We start from the raw sequence: 22322 nt of genomic DNA on the forward strand, positions 1-22322 counted from the left end.
TTTTAGTTGTTTCAAGTTTTTGGCTATTGCAAATAATGTTGCTGTGATCGTTTGTGTGGACATAAATGTTCATATCTCTGGGATAAATGCCCAGGAGTATGATTACTGGGTTGTATTTTAAGGTTTTTGCTGGGCTGTTTATTGTCTTATTGTGTAGTTTTAAGAGTTCTCTCTTTGTATATACAAGATATAAATCCTTTCTTTTTTTTTAATGGATCATATTTTTGGTGTCAGGTCTAAGATGTCTTTGCCTAACCACTGACAATGATGATTTTCTCCTGTCTTTCTTTATATATGGTTTACAGTTTTATGTTTTACATTTAGATATGAGATCCATTTTGAATTAATTCTTGGATAAGGTAAGAGGCTTAGATCCAGGTTATTTATTTATTTATTTATTTATTTTTTGCCAACAGATGTCCAGTTGTTTTAATACGATTTGTTGAGTAGCCTATTCGTTGTCCAATGAATTGTCAAATGTGGCATTTTGTACAATGAAGGTTACTTGGCAATAAAAAAAGGAATGAAATACTGATACAAGCTACAATAAGAATGAACCTTGAAGACATTATACTAAGTGAAAGAAACCAGTCACAGAAGACCACATACTGTATTCATTCCATTTATATGGAATGTTCAGAAAAGGCAAATTCAGAGACAGGAAATACATCAGGGGTCGCCTGGGGCTACTGGATTCAGAAGGAAATGAGTGACTGCTAATGAGTACAGGTAATAAAGATGTCCTAGAATTGGTTTTCTGGTAAGGGGCACCTGGGTGGCTCAGTCGGTTGACTTTGACTAGGGTCACGATCTCATAGTTTGTGGCTTCAAGCCCTGCATTAGGCTTGCTGTTGTCAGCACAGATCCTCTGTTCCCCTCTCTCTCTCTGCCCCTCCCCAACTCACACTCTCAAAAAGAAATAAACTTGAAAAAAAAGACAATAAATAAAATTGATTCTGGTGACAGTTGCCGAACTTTGTTAATTTTACTAAAAACCATTGAATTGTATACTTTAAATGGATAAATTGTGTGGTATGTGAATTATATTTCAATAAAGCTGTTATAAACATTTTTTAAAGAAGGGAGAATGGGGGCGCCTGGGTGGCGCAGTCGGTTAAGCGTCCGACTTCAGCCAGGTCACGATCTCGCGGTCCGTGAGTTCGAGCCCCGCGTCAGGCTCTGGGCTGATGGCTCGGAGCCTGGAGCCTGTTTCCGATTCTGCGTCTCCCTCTCTCTCTGCCTCTCCCCCGTTCATGCTCTGTCTCTCTCTGTCCCAAAAATAAATAAAAAACGTTGAAAAAAAAATTTAAAAAAAAAAAAATAAAAAAAATAAAGAAGGGAGAATGTTTGTAAAATGAAGCACAGCATAGCAACAAGCAAAAATTAGGGGTAATTTGAGAAAGAGGTAAGTAGTTTCAGATAATTTTAGAGCAGGGCAATAGTATTAGTAAAGGTTGCTCAGAAAGCAAAAGAGTAAATTTATGAAGTGTTCAATGAGGTTTTTAACATAAATTTCTTTAAAATGACCCAAGCCTATAATTCCTACAGTGATGGTAGGAGTATAAATTGAAATAGCCTTTCAAGAGCTTAAAAAAAAAAAAAAAACGCTAAGAATCTTTTACCCAGCAATTCCACTCTGAGGAATTTATTATCCTAAGAAAATAACTTAAAATGCATCCAAAGCTTTATGAACAAAGAAAATGCCAAAAGTTTGGAGATAACCAAAGAGAACATAGCTAAGTATAACAATGCAACGAATATTGAACTGTTATTGAAAAATCCTATTTCTAATGCCTTTATTGAGGTATAATTGATATATGAGAAACTGCAGATGTCTTCACATACAGCTTAGTAACTTTTGATGTGTGTATATATACCTATTAAACTATCACCACAATCAAGATAATGAACATATTCATCATACCCAAAAGTTTTCTCAGCCCTCTTCCTCTTGCTCCTCACCAACCACCATCACCCACCAGGTGACCACTGATCTGTTTTCTGTCACTATAGATTAGTTTGCATTAAAAAAAAATTATATGCAAATGAAATTATACTACCATGTACTCTTTTTGTCTGGGTTATTTCGCTGAGAGTAATTATTTTTAGATTCATCCATGGTGTTATATGTATCAACAGTTTATTCCTTTTTAATGGTGAGTCGTATTCCATTGTGTGGATGCATCAAAATTTACATATTCATTCACCTATTGCTGGATATTTGAGTGGGTTTCCAGTTTGGGGCTATTACAATAAGGCTGCTGTGGAAATTCATATATAAGTCAAAGTATGGACATATGCTCTCATTTCTCCTGGATAAACGCGTAGAAGTGGAATAGGTGGGTCATTTGGTAGGTGTGTGTGCAACTTTCAAAGCAGCTTCTAAGTTGTTTTCCAAAGTGCTTATGCATTTTACATTCTAATCAGCAGTCATGCAAGTCAGACAGTTCCTTCACACTCTTACCAACCTCTGGTATGGTGAGTCTTCTTAATTTTAGCCATTTAAAAAGGTGAGAAGAGGTAGTTCAATGTGGTTTTAATTTTTATTTCCCTGATAACTAGTGATTTTGACCATTTTTTCACATGCTTATTTTCCTTATATCTTCTTTGGTGAAGTATCTATAAACACCTTTTGTTCACTTTGTTGATCAGGTTGTTCTCTTATTATTGAGCTTCGAGAGTTCCTTATATATACTCAGTACAAGCCTTTTATCAGATATATGATATGTATATATCAGATATATTTTTTTCCCTGTCTGTAGCTTATTTTTTCATTCATCTTTTGAAAAGGAGAAGTTTTAAATTTTGATGAAATTTATCTTTTTTTTTTTCATGGATAAGGTTTTTGGTGTTATTTCAAGGAAGTATTTTTGTAATTCAAGGCCATGGTCTTTCTCTTGTGCTCTGTTCTAGAAGTTCTATAATTTCTGGGGCACCTGGGTGGCTCAGTTGGTTGAACATCCGACTTCAGCTCAGGTCATGATCTCGCAGGTTCTGAGTTTGAGCCCCACGTCGGACTCTGTGCTGACAGCTCAGAGCCTGGAGCCTGCTTTGGATTCTGTGTCTCCCTTTCTCTGTCTGCTCCTCCCCTATTCGTGCTCTGTCTCTGTCTCTCTCAAAAATGAATAAACATTAGAAGTTCTATAATTGTTACATTTAGGTCACTGATCTATTTTGAATCCATTTTTGTTTATGGTGTAAGATATGGTTCTAAATACATTTTCTATTGCCAGTTGTTCCACCACAATTTGCTGAAAAGACTATGCTTCCTCCACTGAATTGTCTTTGCACCTTTGTCATCGATCAGTCATCCATATATGTGTAGGTCTAATCCATTCCATTGCTCTAATTGCCTACCTTGACATCAGTCCCACACTGTCTTGATTACTATAGCTTTATAATAAGTTTTGGAAGTTCATTTTGGGGCACTTGGGTGGCTCATTTGGGGGCACCTGGATGTGTCTGTCAGTTGAGCATCCAACTTCGGTTCAGGTCATGGTCTTACGGTTCGTGGGCTCAAGCCCCATGTCAGGCTTTGCACTAAAGTGAGGAACCTGCTTTGGATTCTCTCTCTCTCTCTCTCTCTCTCAAAAATGAACATTAAAAAAAATGAAGTTAGTTTTAATCTTCTAGTTTTGTGCCTCTTGTTCAAAGTTATTTTGACTATTCTAGGTCCTTGGCACTTCTGTAGAAAATTTAGAAGCATCTTGTCAATTTCTACCAAAAAGCCTGCTGGAATTGGTGCTTGCATATAATAGACAGATCAATTTGGAGGGAGTTGACATATTAATAATAAGTCTTATGACCCATGGATATAGTATATCTCTCCATTTATTTCAGTGTTTAATTTCTTTCACCAGTAGTTTGTGGTTTTTAGTGTACAGTCTTCTCATCTTTTGTTAGATGTATTGACAAGTTTTTAATATTTTTTAATATGTTGTTGGATTCAGTTTGATAAAATTTTGTTTAGATTTTGCATTGATGTTCATGAGGGATACTGACCTTTAATTTTTTTCTTCTGATAATGTCCTTGTCAGGTTTTAGTATCAAGGCAATGCCAGCCTTAGAGAATAAGTTGGGAAGTATCACTTCCTCTTCAGTTATTTTTAAGAGTTACAAAGAATTGGTGTTCCTTCTTCCTTAAATATTTCACAGAATTCGCCACTGAAGACATGTAGGCCAGGTATTTTCTTTGTAAGAAAGTCTTTAAAATTTTCATTTATTCAATGTAGGACATTTCAAGTTTTCTGTTTCGATATTGGTCATTTGTATTTTCTTTTTTTTTTTTTTTTCTGGATCAGTTTGGTTAAAGGTTCATCAATTTTATTGTTCTCAAAGTAGCAGCTTTGGGTTTCATTTATTCTATAATTTTTCTGTCATCTATTTCATTGATTTCTACTCTGATCTTTATTATTTCCTTTCTTCTGCTTAGTTTGGACTTCATTTGCTCTTCCTTTTCTACTTTCTTTTTTTTTTTTTTTTTCTTTAACATTTATTTATTTTTGAGAGACAGAGCACAAGTTGGAGAGGGGCAGAGAGAGAGGGAGACACAGAATCCCAAGCAGGCTCCAGGCTCAGAGCTGTCAACACAGAGCCTGACATGGGGCTCTAACTCACAAACTGTCATATCATGACCTGAGCCGAAGTCAGAGGCTCAACTGACTGAGCCACCCAGGCGCCCCTCCTTTTCTACTTTCTTAAGGTGGAAGCTGAGGTAATTGATTTGAGGTCTTCTTTTCCAATGTAAGTGTTTAGTGCTATAAAATTTCCCCTACATACTGTTTTAGTGACATCCCACAGTTTTGTTATGTTGTGTTTTCATGTTCATTCAATTCAGAATACTTAATTTTCCTTTTGATTTTTTTCTTTGATTCCCTTTTTTTCTTTGATTTTATTCTTTTGATTTTGTTACTTATATGTGTTATTTAGTTTTCAAATGTTTGTGGATTTTTCAAATACATTTCTGTGATTGATTTTTAATTTAATTCTGTTGTCCTTGGAAAATGGATTCTGTATGACTTCTGTCCTTTTAAATGCATTGAGACTCATTTTATGGCTCATAATATAATCTCTCTTGGTAAATGTTCCATACGCAATTGAGAAAGATGTGTATTCGGCTGTTGTTGGATGGCGTGTTCTATAAATGTCACTTAGATCAAATTGGTTGGCTGTGTTGTTCAAGTCTTCTATAGCTGTACTGATTTTCTTTCTGCTTGCTCTTTCAATTATTTAGAGAGGGGCATCGAAATTAACTATAATTGTGGATTTGTCTATTTCTTCCTGCAGTTCTCTCAGATTTTGCCTCATATATTTTGAAGCTCTGTTATTTGATGTATAAGCATTTTGGATTATGTGCTCCTGATGAATTGCCTTCTTTATCAGTTTAAAGTGATCTTTCCTATTCCTGATAGTATTTTGTGCTCTGAAATCTACTTTGATATTCATATAGCAACTCAGGCTTTTTTTTTTTTTTTTGACTAGTGTTAGCATGATAATCTTTTTCCATCCTTTTAATTAGTTGTGTCTTTATCTTTAAAGTATATTTTAAAACTCATACTCTCACGAGAAACAAATTTACCACTTAGAAATACAATGACAATGTAGTTCCTTTTGTCCATAGCCTTAGAGTTTTCAGTCACATCGTTTTCCAAAGTTAGATAGATCAGCTTTTTAAAAATTTGCATACAGTAGAATTTACTCTTTGTAACATATAGTTCTATGGATTCTATGCAGTTCAAATGTAGTCATATATCCATCACCCCAACACTATACAAAACCATTCATTTACCCTAAAAGCTGCCCTGTGTGTCCCCCTTTGTAGTCAACAACTTGCACCTTCTCAACCCCTGGGAACCACTAACTGTTTTGTCCCTATAGTTTTGCCTTTTCTGGAGTATCATATGAGTGGAATCATGCAATGTACACAATATGTAGCTTTTTTTTTTCCTGCCTTCTTTCACATAGTAGAATGCACTGAAGATTCATCCGTGTTGATGAAAGAATCAATAGATCATTTCTTTTTACTGCACACAGGATTTCATGGTATGGATGCACCACAGTTTGTTTATTCATTCCCCTGATGAAAGACATCTTCCTTGCTTCCAGTTGTTAACCAATGTGAAAAAAGCTGCCACAAACATTTGTGTACAGGATTTTGTATTGGTATAATTTTTCAAATCACTTTACATGTAAAACAAGTTAAACAAGTAAACAAGTAAATCATGGTGGATAGTATGTCCAAGTTTCTCACTGTCAGAGAGGAAACTTCTAGGTAAACAAGTAAAACAAGAAGAAACCCTCTGATACTAGATTAGAGTCAGAGACATGAAGTATGAACTTACATTTAGCTTAAGATAGGTAGATGATAGATAGATAGATAGATAGATAGATAGATAGATAGATAGATAGATAAAGGAAGAATTATAGATACGTGTGTACATGTGGGTTAGTGCCCATGTGTGTATTACATAGCTCTATCCATCAAGAGAGCCTAGAATCAATGATACCCAACAAGCATAGTCAGTACCCAGACTTTGTTTTCTAAATACAGTCTTCAATAAAAGGAAGCAGGGATTGTTAGAGAAACAGCCGATTTTAGGACCAGGGAAGAGAGCATCTTGTAGTATCAGAAAATGAGAAAGTGCTCCAAAAAACCCCCAAGATATGAGGGCTTGTCAAAGTGACAAAGAACCAACCTGAAAGAGCTACCACTGACTAAAGTGGGAACAAACTGAGTGTTTTTTATTATTTCATTTTATCTCCTTTTTCCCCCATATTATCTATACCTCTTTGTTATGTTATTCTGGGTTTGCTTTTGGGTGTAAGTATACATTTTTAATTTGACACAGTCAACTTTCTAGTAATGTTATACCACTTAATGCATGGTTTAAGACCCCTATAATAGCATATTTACATTTCTCCCCTCCGGGACTTGGTGTTATTTTTGTCCTGCATTTTACTTTTACATGTATTATAAACCCAACACTACATTGTTAATTATTTCTGTTTACACAAATGTCTTTTCCACATATTTAAAGGATAAGAAAAAATATTAGACATTTACCCATGTCGTTACTATTTCCAGTGTTCTTCCTTCCTTTGTGTAGATCTGTATTTCCTTTGGGTAGTATTTTTTTTTTCTGCCTAAAGGATTTCCTTTAACATTTCTTATAACGATGATCTGCCGGTGATGAATTATTTCACCTTTTGTAAGTGTAAAAAAGGTATTGTTTTATCTTTGTTTTTGAAAACTGTTTGTTCTGGGTGTAGAATCTTATGCCGACTTTCTTTTTCTTTCAGTGCTTTAAGGATGTTCCATTGTTGTCTTGCTTGCATTGTTTCTGATGATAAATATGCTGTAACATCTTTGTTCCCTAGGACATTGTTAGGAAGGTAAGATCACAGAGTGGAACTCTGTAGGCACAAGCCAAGCTGTTGTCCACAGGTGGAATTTCTTATTTGTTTCAGGGAAGCCGCAGCCCTGCTTTTAAGAATTTCCAACTCCTGTTATCATTATTCAGTACTTTGAGCAAGTGCTAAAGGTTAAACTTACAAAAGGTTGTGTTCCTAATAGCATAAGGGGATATATCCTTATAGCCTTGAGTGATGGCAGCGGAAGTGACCAGCCACAAAATTAGAAGCCTTTTATGTGAATTCTCTTCCTTTGCCCTACCATTAATTCACCACTTTTATTCATTACATCATTTAGACTATCCCTCTTCCTCAGTCAGAATTTTAACAACTATGTATTTTAAGTGAAGGATGGTTGTTTTAGATAATTGGGTGATGAAAAGAAACCAGAAAAATTAAGGGCCCGACTGAAAACACAAGCCAATATAATAAGTATCTGCTCTTGTACTTACAAATTTGTAAGTACTCACAGAGCTCTTGATTTTTTGTTCTTGAGATCTTTCTTTACAGATATTGGTGGTCAAATGACTAAGTTCTGGCTAATGAGGTAGAGGCAGAAGTTTTGGGGGGGATTTTGGGAAAGCTCTTTTAAAAGGAGGTTGACTGGCCTGGAGAGTAGCCTTCTGCCCCTTTTCTGTCTTCCTCTTTACCATCCAGCCTGGAATGCAGACTCAATGGCTAGCGTTGCAGTGGCTCCCTTACAACCATGAGGCAAGCTTCAGGGTGAAAGTTGCTGCTAAGCAGGGCAAAGTAGCAAGATAGAAGAATCCTGGGACTTGGATGAGTTCATGGACTTGTCAGGCCACCACTAGATTACCTACCTCTGCCTGCAAAAAAGACAAATAAATTGAAACCACCCTTTATTGAAGGTCTGTTATTAGCATCTGAATAAAATTCCAAAATGAGGTACCCACATCCATGTGGTAGGTACCATCTTCTTCTCAATATCCTTCTTCAGGTGAGGCCGATGTTAACCTGACATGGAATACTTTGGACCACTAAGTTAGGGTTGTGTGTCAGTCAGACTTTCCCTCCACTTCCAAACGTGATGGCTGACAAATAGTAGATGCTCAGTAGAAGTTGATTGACCAATCAGAGGCCTGGCTTAGTTTGGATCTGTTACTCTCATACCCTTGTCTCCAATTTGGTCAGGCTAGACATGTTTTATATTCCTTCTGATTCCTGCTTAAAAATAGCAAACAAACCTTCCTTCATTTTCAAGGTAGTGGAGTCCAAAACAATCACAGTGGTATTTGAAATAGTGAAGGGCTATTGAAAACAAGAGATCAGGGCAGTTCCAAAAATTAAAAAAGGCAGATGATGATGGAAGTCCAAGAAGAGAGTCCAGGCCTGTGTTAATCTTTCTTTCCTAATCCAGCTGTCTGTGGTACATTTTGTGTCTCTTGTTCATCTCCTGCCCTTTAGAGTATAAATGTTCATCTGCTTAAACATTTGTAAAACTATCATTTAAAAAAAAGTGACCTAAAAAATAAATAAAAAATAAAATAAGTGACCTACATAAATAAGTAATTGTGATGGATGAATAAATAATAAGTAAAGGAAGAAGGAAGCAATACATATGCATGTTCATAGGTGACACATATAAAGAATCAACAGTAGCATCCAATGAGGTCACTAGGATAGGGGAAAACCATGAGGGAAGAGAGAGGAGTCAGATGCAGAATATGCCCAGAAAAGGGTCACATAAATATTAGAGGCTGGAAGCCTTACAAACCAGATAAACATTTCTCTCTTACTTTCAAAAATGCACTTCAGAGTGACTGGAATTGCTGGCATGGAGCTCTTCTTCCCGTCTCTGGGAACTGGCTTATCCCTATGACAAACCTACAGCCAAGGAGAACAAAATTCAGTCAGCCCTCCAAATAAGAAGGGCCTTGGTGACCATGTCTGTAGGAAAGACGACATGAAGCAGTTGAAGCTATAGAAAGTTTGGCTTTCTCGTACATCTTTTTCTTGTGACACAAGGTCAAGAGCTTATGATCCTAACATGATGGAAGGCTGTTTGGTTCCTAATGTGAAGAATAAGTAGCATATGATAGACTATTCTGAGGCAGCAGGGTGGACTCATAAGAATAGAGCCATGAGGGGCCATAGACTTAGACTTTCTATCCTCACTCTACTTCTAACTTTGCCCATCACAGCTTGGTGTCTTGCATTTTATCTTTGGTTCAGCCTATCTTTTTAATTTTATTTTTTACATGTTGTTTGTTTTCCTAACTTTTTTTATTTTGAAAAATGTTAATCATACCACAAAGTTATAAAAATACTACAATGAATACCCACATACCCTTTACCTAGATTCACTAGTTATTAACCTTTTTTGTGAAAGATCCAAGAGATTTAAATGTAAGTTTCAGACATCTTGACATTGTCCCCATACGTACTTAAAGCATATTTTTCTTTCTATTGTAGGGAGTGTGCATGAGTGGGGGAGAGTGGCAGAGACAGAGAGAATCTCAAGCAGGCTCCACTCTCAGCGTGGAGCCCAACTTGGGGCTCGATCCCACAACCCTGGGATCATGACTTCAGGTGAAATCAAGAGTCAGACACCCCTGGGCGCCTGGGTGGCTCAGCCCCTTGGGCACCCAACTTTGGTTCGGGTCATGATCTTGCAGTTCATGAGTTGGAACCCCGCGTCGGGCTCTGTGTTGACGGTTCAGAGCCTAGGGCCTGCTTCAGATTCTGTGTCTCCCTCGCTCTCTGCCCCTCCCCTGCTCACTCGCGCACTCTCTCTCTCTCTCTCTCTCTCTCTCAAAAATAAATAAAACATTAAAAAAATTTTTTTTTAAAGAATAATAACTGTAAGACATTGGTCACACTCAGGAAGAATATCACACTCAGGAAATTTGAGATTGATATGGTACTGTTATCTAATGTGCATTCTGTTCTCATATTTCTTCAGTTGGACTAATTACAATAGTGTCTTTTATACTGGTATTTATTTATTTATTTATTTTAATGTTTATTTATTTATTTTGAGAGAGAAAGTGTGAGCAGGGAGGAGCAGACAGAGAGGAGACAGAATCCCAAGCAGGCTCCACTCTGTCAGAGCAGAGGCTGATGTGGGGCTTGAACTCACGACTGTGAGATCGTAACCTGAGCCAAAATCAAGAGTCAGATGCTGAACCAGCTGAGTCACCCAGGCACCCCTATACTGTTTTTTTAAAAATCCAAGATTCAGTTAAGGTTTGCACATCGCATTTAGTTGTCATGTCCCTTTACTTCCTTTTAAAGATAATTTCTGTACCTTTCTATCTTTTATTACATTGACATTTTTGAAGAGTCCAGGTCAACATTTTGCACGTTCCTGAATTTGGTTGGTGTAATTAGTACCTTATGATTAGAATCTTTTTTTAAAAATCTTTTTAATGTTTATTTATTTTTGAGAGAGAGACAGAGAATGAGCAGGGGAGGGACAGAGAGAGGGAGAGAGAGGCTCCAGGCTCTGAGCTGTCAGCACAGAGCCAGACGCAGGGCTCAAACCGATGAACCGTGAGATCATGACCTGAGCTGAAGTCGGACGCTTAACTGACTGAGCCGCCCAGACACCCCTAGAATTTTTTTTTAACAGGAATACTTCATGCATGATTTGTGTCCTCAGTGTGTCACATCATAGAAAACACGATGTCAATTTTTCCCATTTTGGTGACGTTAAGTTTGATCATTTGGCTCAAGTGATTTCTACCAAACTTCTCCATGTATAATGTACCTTTTTTTCTCTTTTATTCTCTTTTTTCTTTTTCTCTTTGTAATTGTAACTAGTGGTACTTTGAGAATGTGTAAATATAGTCTTCCCTACCATCTTTCACTCACTGATTTTACATCTATTTATGACTGTTGCCTGAATCAAGTATTATAATGGTGATTGCAAAATTTTGTTTTTCTAATTCTAACAATCCTGTATTTATTAGTTGGCATTCCTGTGTAAATGCCTTTTTTATTATTTCTTCCTCACCCTTAATGTTTTTAATGAATAGTGTCAGTTTGAATTTTTTTTACTCAAGGTATTATAATCTATTCCAGTCATTATTTATTTTGATACTCAGATTGTCCCTTAGTTATCAAGTGGGAGCCCTTTCAAGCTGGCTTCTGTCTTCCTTTTACATGCCCCATCAGTTTTTGAGCACTTCTGTATTTTCTGGCACAAGATATTTCAAGACCACGTAATACTTTCTCTACCTCAGACTAGAATCATCCACTTTTTCAAAGAGCCCTGGCTCTTTTTAGTGGGATATATCCGGACACTAGACATGGTCATGGTGATTGAGGTGTTATTTATAGACATTTTAAACCGAAAAGAAATACTATTGAAAACAGTCATTTCAGATGACTGTATAAAGATGAATTCAACAAGAATGTGAAAAATACAAGAATTTTAGCAGGTAGGTAATAATTTCAATAGTGGTTTTCATTTGTATAAGACAGTCTAAATGCATGACATCTGGTAGTGTCAAAATTGACACACAAATATCAAAAAGGTATATTGAATATGCTCACATCAGCACAGTAATATGTATTTTCCACATATTATCTGGAATGTGATCTGCTCCATTTAACATAATTTTAACCCCAAGTTTATATTTATAATAAATTTTTTTTCCTAGGATCTCAATCTCATTTACACTTAACACTGTTTTCTATATTTTATTTGAGAAGAGGAGGAAAAAGATGAATTAAGAAAGAGAAAAGAAACACAGAATGTTTTATTAGAGGAAATCACTGGATTTCTGGTAGTTGAATCTCTCATCTGAATGAATCCTGACATAATGCTACAAAGGGATTCCTTAATTCTTAGGGTATCTGTGTGATACAGGTTATAAACAACTATATGGTACTTTCCACTTCCCCTAGAACTGAGCAAAGTAGGGGCTATTGTCAATTATTTTAAAATAAATAATGATCGTATATATAATGTATATAAAGCTGAGCTGTACCAAGGCCCAGTCTTAATGTAGTGCACTTTTCAAAGAAATGTCAGTTGAACATTCAAGAAACAATTTCTAAAACAATTTGATTTTTTAATAAAATAATTTGTAAAATTCCAGAGGGGGGTTCTATTCATATTATATAGGAACACTTTTTTCCATCTTTATTGAGATATAATTGACAAATAAAAATTGTATATACTTAAAGTATGTGACTTGTTTTGTTTTTAATTCCAATATAGTTAATATACAGTGTTATATTAGTTTTTAGGTGTACAATATACTGATTCAACAATTCTATACATTACTCAGTGCTCATCATGATAAGTGTACTCTTAATCCCCTTCACCTATTTCACCCCTCCCCCCCCACCTAAACAGACCTCCCCTCTGGTAACCGTCAGTTTGTTCTCTATGGTTGAGAGTCGGGTGCTCGTTCGGCAGCACATATACTATAGTTAAGAGTCGGTTTTTTGGTTTGTCTTTTTTTCTTCATTTGTTTTGTTTTTAAATTCTACATATGAGTGAGATTGTATGGTATTTATCCTTCTCTGACTGACTTATTTCACTTAGCATTATACTCTCTAGACCCATCCATATTGTTGCAAATGGCAAGATTTGTATTCTTTTTCATGGCTGAGTAATATTCCATTATATCTATATCTACATCTACCACTTCTTTATCCATTCATCTATCAATGAACTGTACTGCTTCCATAATTTGGCTATTATAAATAATGCTGCAACAAACATAGGGGTGCATGTACCATTGTGAATTGGTGTCTTCATGTTCTTCTGGAAAATACTCAGGAAGGGAATTAATTGGTCATATGGTACTTCTATTTTTAATTTTTTGAGGAACCTCCATACTCTTTTCCACAGTGGTTGTACTAGCTTGCATTCCCATGAACAATGCATGAGGGTTCTTTTTTCTTCACATCTTCACCAACACTTGTTGTTTCTTATGTTTTGGATTTTAGCCACTCTGAGGTGTGACGTGATATCTCATTGTGCTTTTGATTTGTGTTTCCCCAGTAATTAATGATATTGAGCACCTTTTCGTGTGTCTGTTGGTCATCTCTATGTCTTCTTTGGAGAAATGTCTGTTCATGTCTTTTGCCCATTTTTTAATGGGATTATTTGTTATTTTGGTATTGGGTTGTATAAGTTCTTCATATATTTTAGATACTAACCTTTATCAGATATGTCATTTGCAAACATCTTCTCCCATTCAGCAGATTGTAGTTTTATTTTGCAGATTGTTTCCTTTGCTGTGCAGAAACTTTTTATTTTTATATAGTCCCAATAGTTTATTTTGGCTTTTGTTTCCCTTACCTTAGGAGACATACCTAGTAAGATATTGCTATAGCCCATTAATTGTTTAGTAACATGTTATTTAACCTCCATATATTTGTCAGAAAAATTATCGCCTGTGCTCTCTTCTAGGATTTTTATGTTTTTCGGTCTCACATTTAAGTCCTTAATCCATTTCGAGTTTATTTTTGTGTATAGTGTAAGAAAGTGATCTAGTTTCATTCTTTTGCATGTATCTGTCTAGTTTTCCCAGCAGCATTTGTTGAAGGGATTTTCTTTTTCCCCATTGCATATTCTTGCCTCCTTTGTCGAAGATTAATTGATCATATAATTGTGGGTTTATTTCTTGGCTCTCTGTTGTCTTCTATTGCTCTCTGTGTCTATTTTTGTGCCAGTACCATACAGTTTTGATTACTCCAGCTTTCTAGAATCTTCTGAAATCTGAAATTGTGTTACTTCCCATGCTGTTCTTCTTTTTCAAAGTTGCTTTGGCTAGTCGGGGTCTTTTGTGGTTCTATACAAATGTGTCATTCTGGTTTCGTGAAAAATGCTGTTGATATTTTGATAGAGATTGCATTAAATCTGTAGATTTCTTCAGGTAGTATGAACATTTTAACAATATTTGTTCTTTCAATCCATGAGAATAGAGTACCTTTCCATTTGTTTGTGTCATCAATTGCTTTCATTGGTGTTTTATAGTTTTCAGAGTACAGGTCTTTCACCTCCTTGGTTAAGTTTATTCCTAGGTATTTTATTGTTTTGGGTGCAATTGTAAAAGGGATTGCTTTCTTAATTTCTTTTCTGCTGCTTCATTATTAGTGTATAGAAATACAACAGATTTCTGTACATTGATTTTGTATCCTGCGACCTTACTGAATTCCTTTATCAGTTCCAGTAGCTTTTTGGTAGATTTTTTAGGGTTTTCTATATATAGTATCATGTCATCTGCAAGTAATAAAAGTTTTACTTCTTCCGTACCAATTTGGATGCCTTATATTTCTTTTCCTTGTCTGATTGCTGTGGCCAATGTTGCCAGTACTATGTTGAACAAAAGGGGTGAGAGTGGGCATCCTTGTCTTGTTTCTGATCTTCGGGGAAAAGATCTCAGTGTTTCACCATTGAGTATGATGTTAGCTATGGGTTTTTCATATATGCCCTTTATTATGTTGAAGTATGTTCCCTCTAAACCTACTTTGTTGAAGGTTTTTTTAAAATCAGGAATGGATGCTGGACTTTGTCAAATGCTTTTTCTGCACCTACTGAAATGATAATATGGTTTTTATCCTTTCTCTTGTTAATGTGATGTATCACATTGATTTATGAACATTGAATCACCCTTGCATCCTAGGAATAAATGCCACTTGATCGTGGTGAATGATTTTTTTAATGTATTGTTGGATTCAGTTTGCTTATATTTTCTTCAGGATTTTCGCATTTATGTTCATCAGAGATATTGGCCTATAATTCTCTTTTTTTGTAGTGTCTTTATCTGGTTTTGGAATCAGGATAATGCTAGCCTTATAGTGTGAATTTGGAAGCTTTCCTTCCTCTACAATTTTTTTTTTTTTTGGAAAAGTTTGAGAAGAACAGGTATTAACTCTTTAAATGTTTGGTAGAATTCCCCTGTGAAGCCATCTGGCCCTGGACTTTTGTCTGTTGGGAGTTTTTTGATTACTGATTCAATTTCATTGCTGGCAATTGGTCTGTTAAAAATTTCTAATTCTTACTGTTTCAGTTTTGGGAGGTTACATGTTTTAGGAATTTATCCATTTCTTGTAGGTTGTCTGATTTGTTGTCATATAATCTTTCATAATGTTCTCTTACAATCCTTTGTATTTCTGTGCTGTTGGTTGTTATTTCTCCTCTTTCATTTCTGGTTTTGTTTATTTAAGTTGTCTGTCTTTTTTTATCAGTCTGGCTAAAGGCTTATCAATTTTATTGATCTTTTCAAAGAACCACCTCCTGGTTTCATTGATCTGTTCCATTGTGTTTTTTTCAGTTTCTGTTTCCATTATTTCTGCTTTGATGTTTATTATTTCCTTCCTCCTACTGGTTTGGGGTTTTGTTTGTTCTTTTTGTAGCTCCTTTAGGTATAAGGTTGGGTTGTTTAGTTGAGATTTTTCTTGCTTCATGAGGTAGGCCTTTATTGCTATAAACTTCCATCTTAGAACAGCTTTTGTTGCATCCCAAAGATTTTAGACTTGTGTTTTCATTTTCATTTGCCTCCATATATTTTTTTATTTTCTCTTTGATTTCTTGGTAGACCCATTTATTGTTTAGTAGCGTGTTATTTAACCTCCATGTATTTGTGTCCGTTCCAGATTTTTTCTTGTGGTTGATTTCTAGTTTCATAGCATTGTGGTCAGAAGAGATGCATGGTATGACATTGATCTTTTTGAATTTGTTGAGACTTGTTTTGTGGCCTAATATGTGATCTGTTCTCGAGAATGTTTCATGGGCACTTGATAAGAATGTGTATTCTCCTGTCTTAGGATGGAATGTTTCGAATATATCTGTTAGATCCGTCTTGTCTGATGTGTCACCCTAAGCCACTCTTTCTATTTTATTTTCTGTTAGGATGATCTATCCACTGATGCATGTGGGGTGCTAAATTCCCTTACTATTATTGTATTGCTATGGATTACTTCCTTTATGCTTGTTATTAACTGCTTTATGTATTTGGGGGCATAAATATTTACGGTCGTTATATCTTCGGGTTAGGTTGTTCCTTTATGATAATACAGTATCCTTTTTTGACTCTTGTTACAGTTTTTGTTTTAAAGTCTATTTTCTCCGATTTAAGTATTGCTACTCAGGCTTTCTTTTCGCTTCCATTTCCATGATAAATGCTTTTCCATCCTTCACTTTCAATATGCATGTGTCTTTAAGTGTGAAATGAGTCTTTTGTAGACAGCATATAGGTGGGTCTTTCTTTTTTATCTATTCTGTCACCCTATATCTTTTGATTTGAGCTTTGTAGTTCATTTACATTCAAAGTAATTATTGATAGGTATATACATGTTACCATTTTGTTACTTGTTTAATGGTTGTTTTTGTAAATCTTCTGTGTTCTTTTTTTGTTCTCTTCTCTCATGGTTTGCTGGCTTTCTTTACTCATATACTTGGATTCCTTTCTCTATATTTTTTGCATATCTATTACTGGTGTTTGATTTGGGGTTACCATTAGGTTTGTATATAGCATCTTATACATATAACAGTCTATATTAAGTTGATGGTCGCTTAAGTTTGAACACATTCTTTACTCATTTTAGATATATAATATCATACTTTACGTCCTTTTATTTTGTGAATCCCTTGACTTGTTTTTATAGATATCTTAATTTTACTGCTTTTGTGTTTCTTACTTTTCTTACTCCCACTTATGGTCTTTCCTTTCCACTCAAGGAGTCCTCTGTAACATTTCTTGTAGGGCTGGTTTATTGATTGTGAATTCCTGTAACTTTTGTTTGTCTGGGAAACTCTTAATCTCTCCTTCTTTTTTATTTATTTATTTTTTTTTTTAGATGTTTATTTATTTCTGAGACAGAGACAGAGCATGAGCGGGGGAGGGGCAGAGAGAGAGAGAGAGGGAGACACAGAATCTGAAGCAGGCTCCAGGCTCTGAGCTGTCAGCACAGAGCCCGACGCGGGGCTTGAACTCACAAACCATGAGATCATGACCTGAGCCAAGGTCGGTTGCTCAACTGACTGAGCCATCCAGGCACCCCTCTCCTTCTATTATGAATGGTACCCTTGCTGAATAGAGTATTCTTGGCTGCAGGTTTTTCCCTTTTTCCCTAGTATGTAACTGTTTTCTTTTCTCTTGCTGCTTTTAAAATTCTTTCTTTATCACTACTTTGTGTCATTTAAATTACTATGTGTCTTAGTATGGACCTCCTTTGGTTGATTTTCTTGGGGGCTCTTTGCACCTCCTTGGCCTGATTTCAGTTTCCTTCCCCAGATTTGGGAAGTTTTCAGCTATTATTTCTTCAATTACATTTTTTGCCCCCTTTTCTCGTTCCTCTCCTTCTGGGGTCCCTATAATGTGAATATTATTACATTTGATGGTGTCATTGAGTTCCCTAAGTCTGTTTTCATTTTGTATTTTTTTTCTTGCTCCTGTACAAGTTGATTGCTTCCCATTATTATTTCCTCTAGTTTTCTGATCTGTTCTTTTGCTTCCACTAGTCTACTATTTATTACCTCTAGTGTATTTTTAATTTCAGTTATTGAGTTCTTCATCTCTGATTGGTTCTTTTTAATGTTTTCTCTTTGTTGGGGTTCTCACGAGGTCCTCCACTCTTTTCCCAAGTCCAGTGAGTATCTTTATGACCATTACTTTAAATTCTCTATCAGACATATTACTTATCTCCATTCTGTTTAGCTCTCTTGCTGTGACTTTGACCTATTCTTTAAGACATATTCTTTTGTCTCCTCATTTTGTCTAACTCTTTGTATCTGTTTCTGTGTGTTAGAAAAGTCCACTATGTCTCCTCCTGAAAGTAGTGAGGGGTCCCCTGGTGGCTCAGTCAGTTAAGCGTCTGACTCTTGGTTTCGGCTCAGGTCATGATCTCAGAGTTCATGAGATCAAGTCCCACCTCACGCTTGCACTGACAGTGCAGAGCCTGCTTGGGATTCTCTCTCTCCCTCTCTATCTGCTCCTCCCCCACTCGCTCATGCACACTCTCTCTCTCTCAAAATAAATAAATAAACATTTAAAGAAGAAAGAATGAAAGAAATAAAGTAGTGGTCTTATGAAGAAGAGGTATTGTAGTGCCCTGCAGTGCAATGTCTCCTGTTCACCAGAACCTGGCACTTCAGGGGTATCTCTTATGCATGTGCCCTGTTGTTGTGGCTGAATCACGTTTGCCTTCAGTCCATTCATCTGCAATGGCTCTCTCTGCCTGTTGTGGGTGGGATTTGGTCCCTGTGTTGTTAGTGGGCCAGTCTGAGGCCACCTTTGGCTTAAGTTGAGTCAACACCATGCATTTGCCAGAGATACAGTAGCACTAAACTACAAGAGAACACAGGGGAATGGCACAGAGTGCCAGTAAGGTCCACACGGGTGGGAGGGGGCCTATAGCTGCCAGGGACCAAGGCAGGCTATGTTGGATGGAGCAGATCTGCAGAAGCTCATGGGGGTGGGACTCACAGTGTTATAGCAAGGTTTGCTCTAGTCCTCTGCAGGAGGGGATCTACAGCCACTGGGACCAAGGCAGGTTGGATTGGAGGGGGCAGATTCACAGAAGCAAGCTGGGCACAGTGTTAGCATGGTTTGCAGAGGTCTGCCATGGGAAGGGACCTGGAGCTGAGGCCTGGCTGGTGGGGACATGTCTGCAGGAGAATGCAGGGGGCAGGGCAGCAGTGTTCGCACATTAGATAGTAAGTTATGTGGTGCTGGTTCCAGTAAGTGTCCATGTATCTAGGCTGGGGGGCTGGGGAGGGAAATGCCACCCACCAGCTCCTTTGTTCCTACGGAAGTCTACCAACAATCCCTGCCCCTCCAGCACTCACTCTGAGTTTAGTAAACAAATCTCTCTCATGTATACCCCAGGCGTTTTTCAAACTTTTCAAATAGCTGCTTCTATGCTGTGTCTCCATGGGGCTGGCTGTTTGTAGTACTGTCTCTTTAAAGGCAGGGATTCAGTTTCCTCTCGTTCTCCTTGCTGTTCCACAAGCCAGCTGATTTTTAAAGTTACACGTTTTAAGCCCTGCTGATTGTAGGAACTCACGGCCCCTCTAGTTTTCAAAGCCAGATGTTGTGGGGATTCATCTTCCCCCTGAAGGCTCGCTGATGTGACAGTCTGTTTCTCTCCCTTCTCTGCACCTGCGGCATCCTGCCCCGCAGTGGATAGTTCCATGCGTCCATTTAGCTCCCAAACACATCTTCGATCTTCCCACCCTCTCCAGTATGGCCTCTTCTCTACATTCAACCGTGGAGAGTCTGATCTACCAGTCTTCAGGTCGTTTTCTGGGGCATGTACACTGATGTGCCTCGATGTTTTGATACATGTATACATTGTGAAATAATCGCCATAATCAAGCTGATTAACATATCTATCACCTCACACAGTTACCCCTGCTATCTCACTGGATCCTAGAAAGAATGTCCCAGAAATTCCCTGAAAAAGGTCAATTGTGGACCCCACATACTCTTATCCGACCTCCTCTCCACCATTTGTCCACTTCCTTGCATAAATTAGCAACACCAGCTGGGGGCCAAGGACTGTTTGACCTTTCCAAATGGATTTTCTTAGTTCACAGAATCAAAACTACAGCTTTGCAAAGCTATGGCATTACTTGAAGGAATGTAGGGTGATCTCTGTGCTGGAGCCTTTTAGAGAAAGCCAATACCAGAGATCCGTTGGTCCCCGAGGTGGCCAGCCCTTTTGGCTTTATAGCTGAACGACCTTTCTCCGCAAGGTAGAGCAGCCAGCGTACCTGAGTGTGGAGGCCCCCAAGTAACAGCCATCACACTATACCTCTACCAACTACTTTCTCTAGGCACACCAAGCTTTTTCTTCCTTCGCGGTAGATACCTTCAAAGGGAACCCAGTCTCTTCGTAATGTTTATTTCTGGCACTTCTCCCTCAGATGTCTGAGTGTGTGTCTGAACCTAATCACTGACATTATTCACAGTCTTTTCTCATGGCTCTGCATTGGCTCAGCAAATGAGCTGATGAAAATCAATGCTGGGATGGGGGCATCTCGATGCCCAGTCTCGGATTAGGCTCTCTTAGAATATGCAACTGCAAGAGCCATTATGTGTGGATTTTATTTGGCAAAATAAATGTTTTAAAGTTCATCTTTTTAACACGTTAAAGAAATGGTGGTAGCCTGTAAACATTGGGTTGTAGGGCACTCTTAATTATCAGCTTAAGAAAAGCAAGAAATCAAGTAATAGTAAATACTCTAAAAGTCACATAATGCTTCTACTTCTTGAGAGAGAAGCAGTAACAGATGGATTTTGTAATGTGTGGAAGTTGCTTTGATGTGCTGTCTCGATCCCTCTTCAGTGAAGGACATGTTGCCCTAGCTGCTGGGAATGTGTGTATATGTGTCTGCATTTTAAGTATATCTACCAAAGTCACACCCTTCCCAGGGCAGCCCACATCCATTGACTAATAGATGCAGAGGTATGAAGGCTTCACCATCTCAGTTCATAGGGAGACATTTCTGAAGGACTATTTTAGCTCTGGAGCTTTCCTTGGGTTCACTGAAGCCATCAGCAGCCTGTTACAGCTCATCTTCTCTCTGCCTGTGCCTGCTTGCTTCCATGGGTGTAAGTCCCAAGGACACTTCTTTTTTAAAAATTTTTTTTAATGTTTATTTAATTTTGAGACAGAGACAGAGCATGAGTGGGGGAGGGGCAGAGAGAGGGAGACACAGAATCTGAAGCAGGCTAGAGGCTCCGAGCTGTCAGCACAGAGCCTGATGTGGGGCTCAAAGTCGCAGACTGTGAGATCATGACCTGAGCTGAAGTCGGATGCTTAACCGACTGAGCCACCCAGGCGCCCCTTTAATTTTTTTTTAACATTTATTCATTTTTGAGAGTGAGAGAGACAGAGCATGAGTGGGGGAGTGGCAGAAATAGAAGGAGACACAAAATCAGAAGTAGGATCCAGGCTTCGAGCTGTCAGCACAGGGCCCAATGCAGGGATCGAACTCACAGACTGTGAGATCATGACCTGAGCTGAAGTCGGACGCTTAACCCACTGAGCCACCCAGGTGCCCCCCAAGGGCACTTCTTAATAAATAGCCTACACAATAAATTTCATCTCGTCTCAAAACTTGCTTCCTAAGGAACTCAACCAGCAAAACAATGCTTTGCTTACTTAGGTAAGATTCTAGATATCTGCTATCTTAATATTCACACTGTGTGGAGCCTTACTGTAAGTGATGTTACTGTCGCCCCTCTTATTCTGTAGATCCAGTCTCATATTATTAATCACCTCTGAGAAAATCAATTTGGCAGATTAGGTATAATGGTGACAAATGACACAGTGAATTTTCGTCTGTCCTCTGTCCATCCATCCATCTAGCTGCTTGGTAATAAAAAAGCAGGCTTTGTGAACTATTCGTGTACACCAAATAGTTCATTTTGTTCCTACATTTGCAGCCCCCTTGCAGATAGGCAGTCATGGGACTAGTTTTGGCCAATGAGCTGTGAGGGGGGGAGTCACCCTTGGGCTGAGGAAGTGAGAAGTCCAGTGTGATTCTCCTGTCTCTCTTCTTCTGCTAGGGGTACTGAGGCTGCATGTTGCAGACAATGTGGATACAAGATGCTGAAGCTCTGACAGCCTAGATTCCCTGTGAGAATCTAGGGTGACTGTGAGAAGCAGACTTCTGTTGTGTTAGGACACTGAGATTGGGGTTGTTTGTTATTTCATTCCTTATAACCAGCCTGTCCTGACTAATACACTTTATAAAATGTATTCACTCTTAATAACATTTATGCTAAAGTATTTGAGTAGGTGTATATTAAATACATATACATCTACTAAGATATGCATTAATTATGTATAAATAATATAGAATACTGTATCATATGTATGAATTATAAAATTATACATATTAAATATGCATATTGTATATACATCTACTAAACATTTACAGTGTATACCCCATGCCCTAGCCATGACAGCTATTAGCA

The sequence above is a fragment of the Panthera tigris genome, chromosome X (genome assembly GCF_018350195.1).
Source record: "Panthera tigris isolate Pti1 chromosome X, P.tigris_Pti1_mat1.1, whole genome shotgun sequence".
Classification (NCBI taxonomy): domain Eukaryota; kingdom Metazoa; phylum Chordata; class Mammalia; order Carnivora; family Felidae; genus Panthera; species Panthera tigris.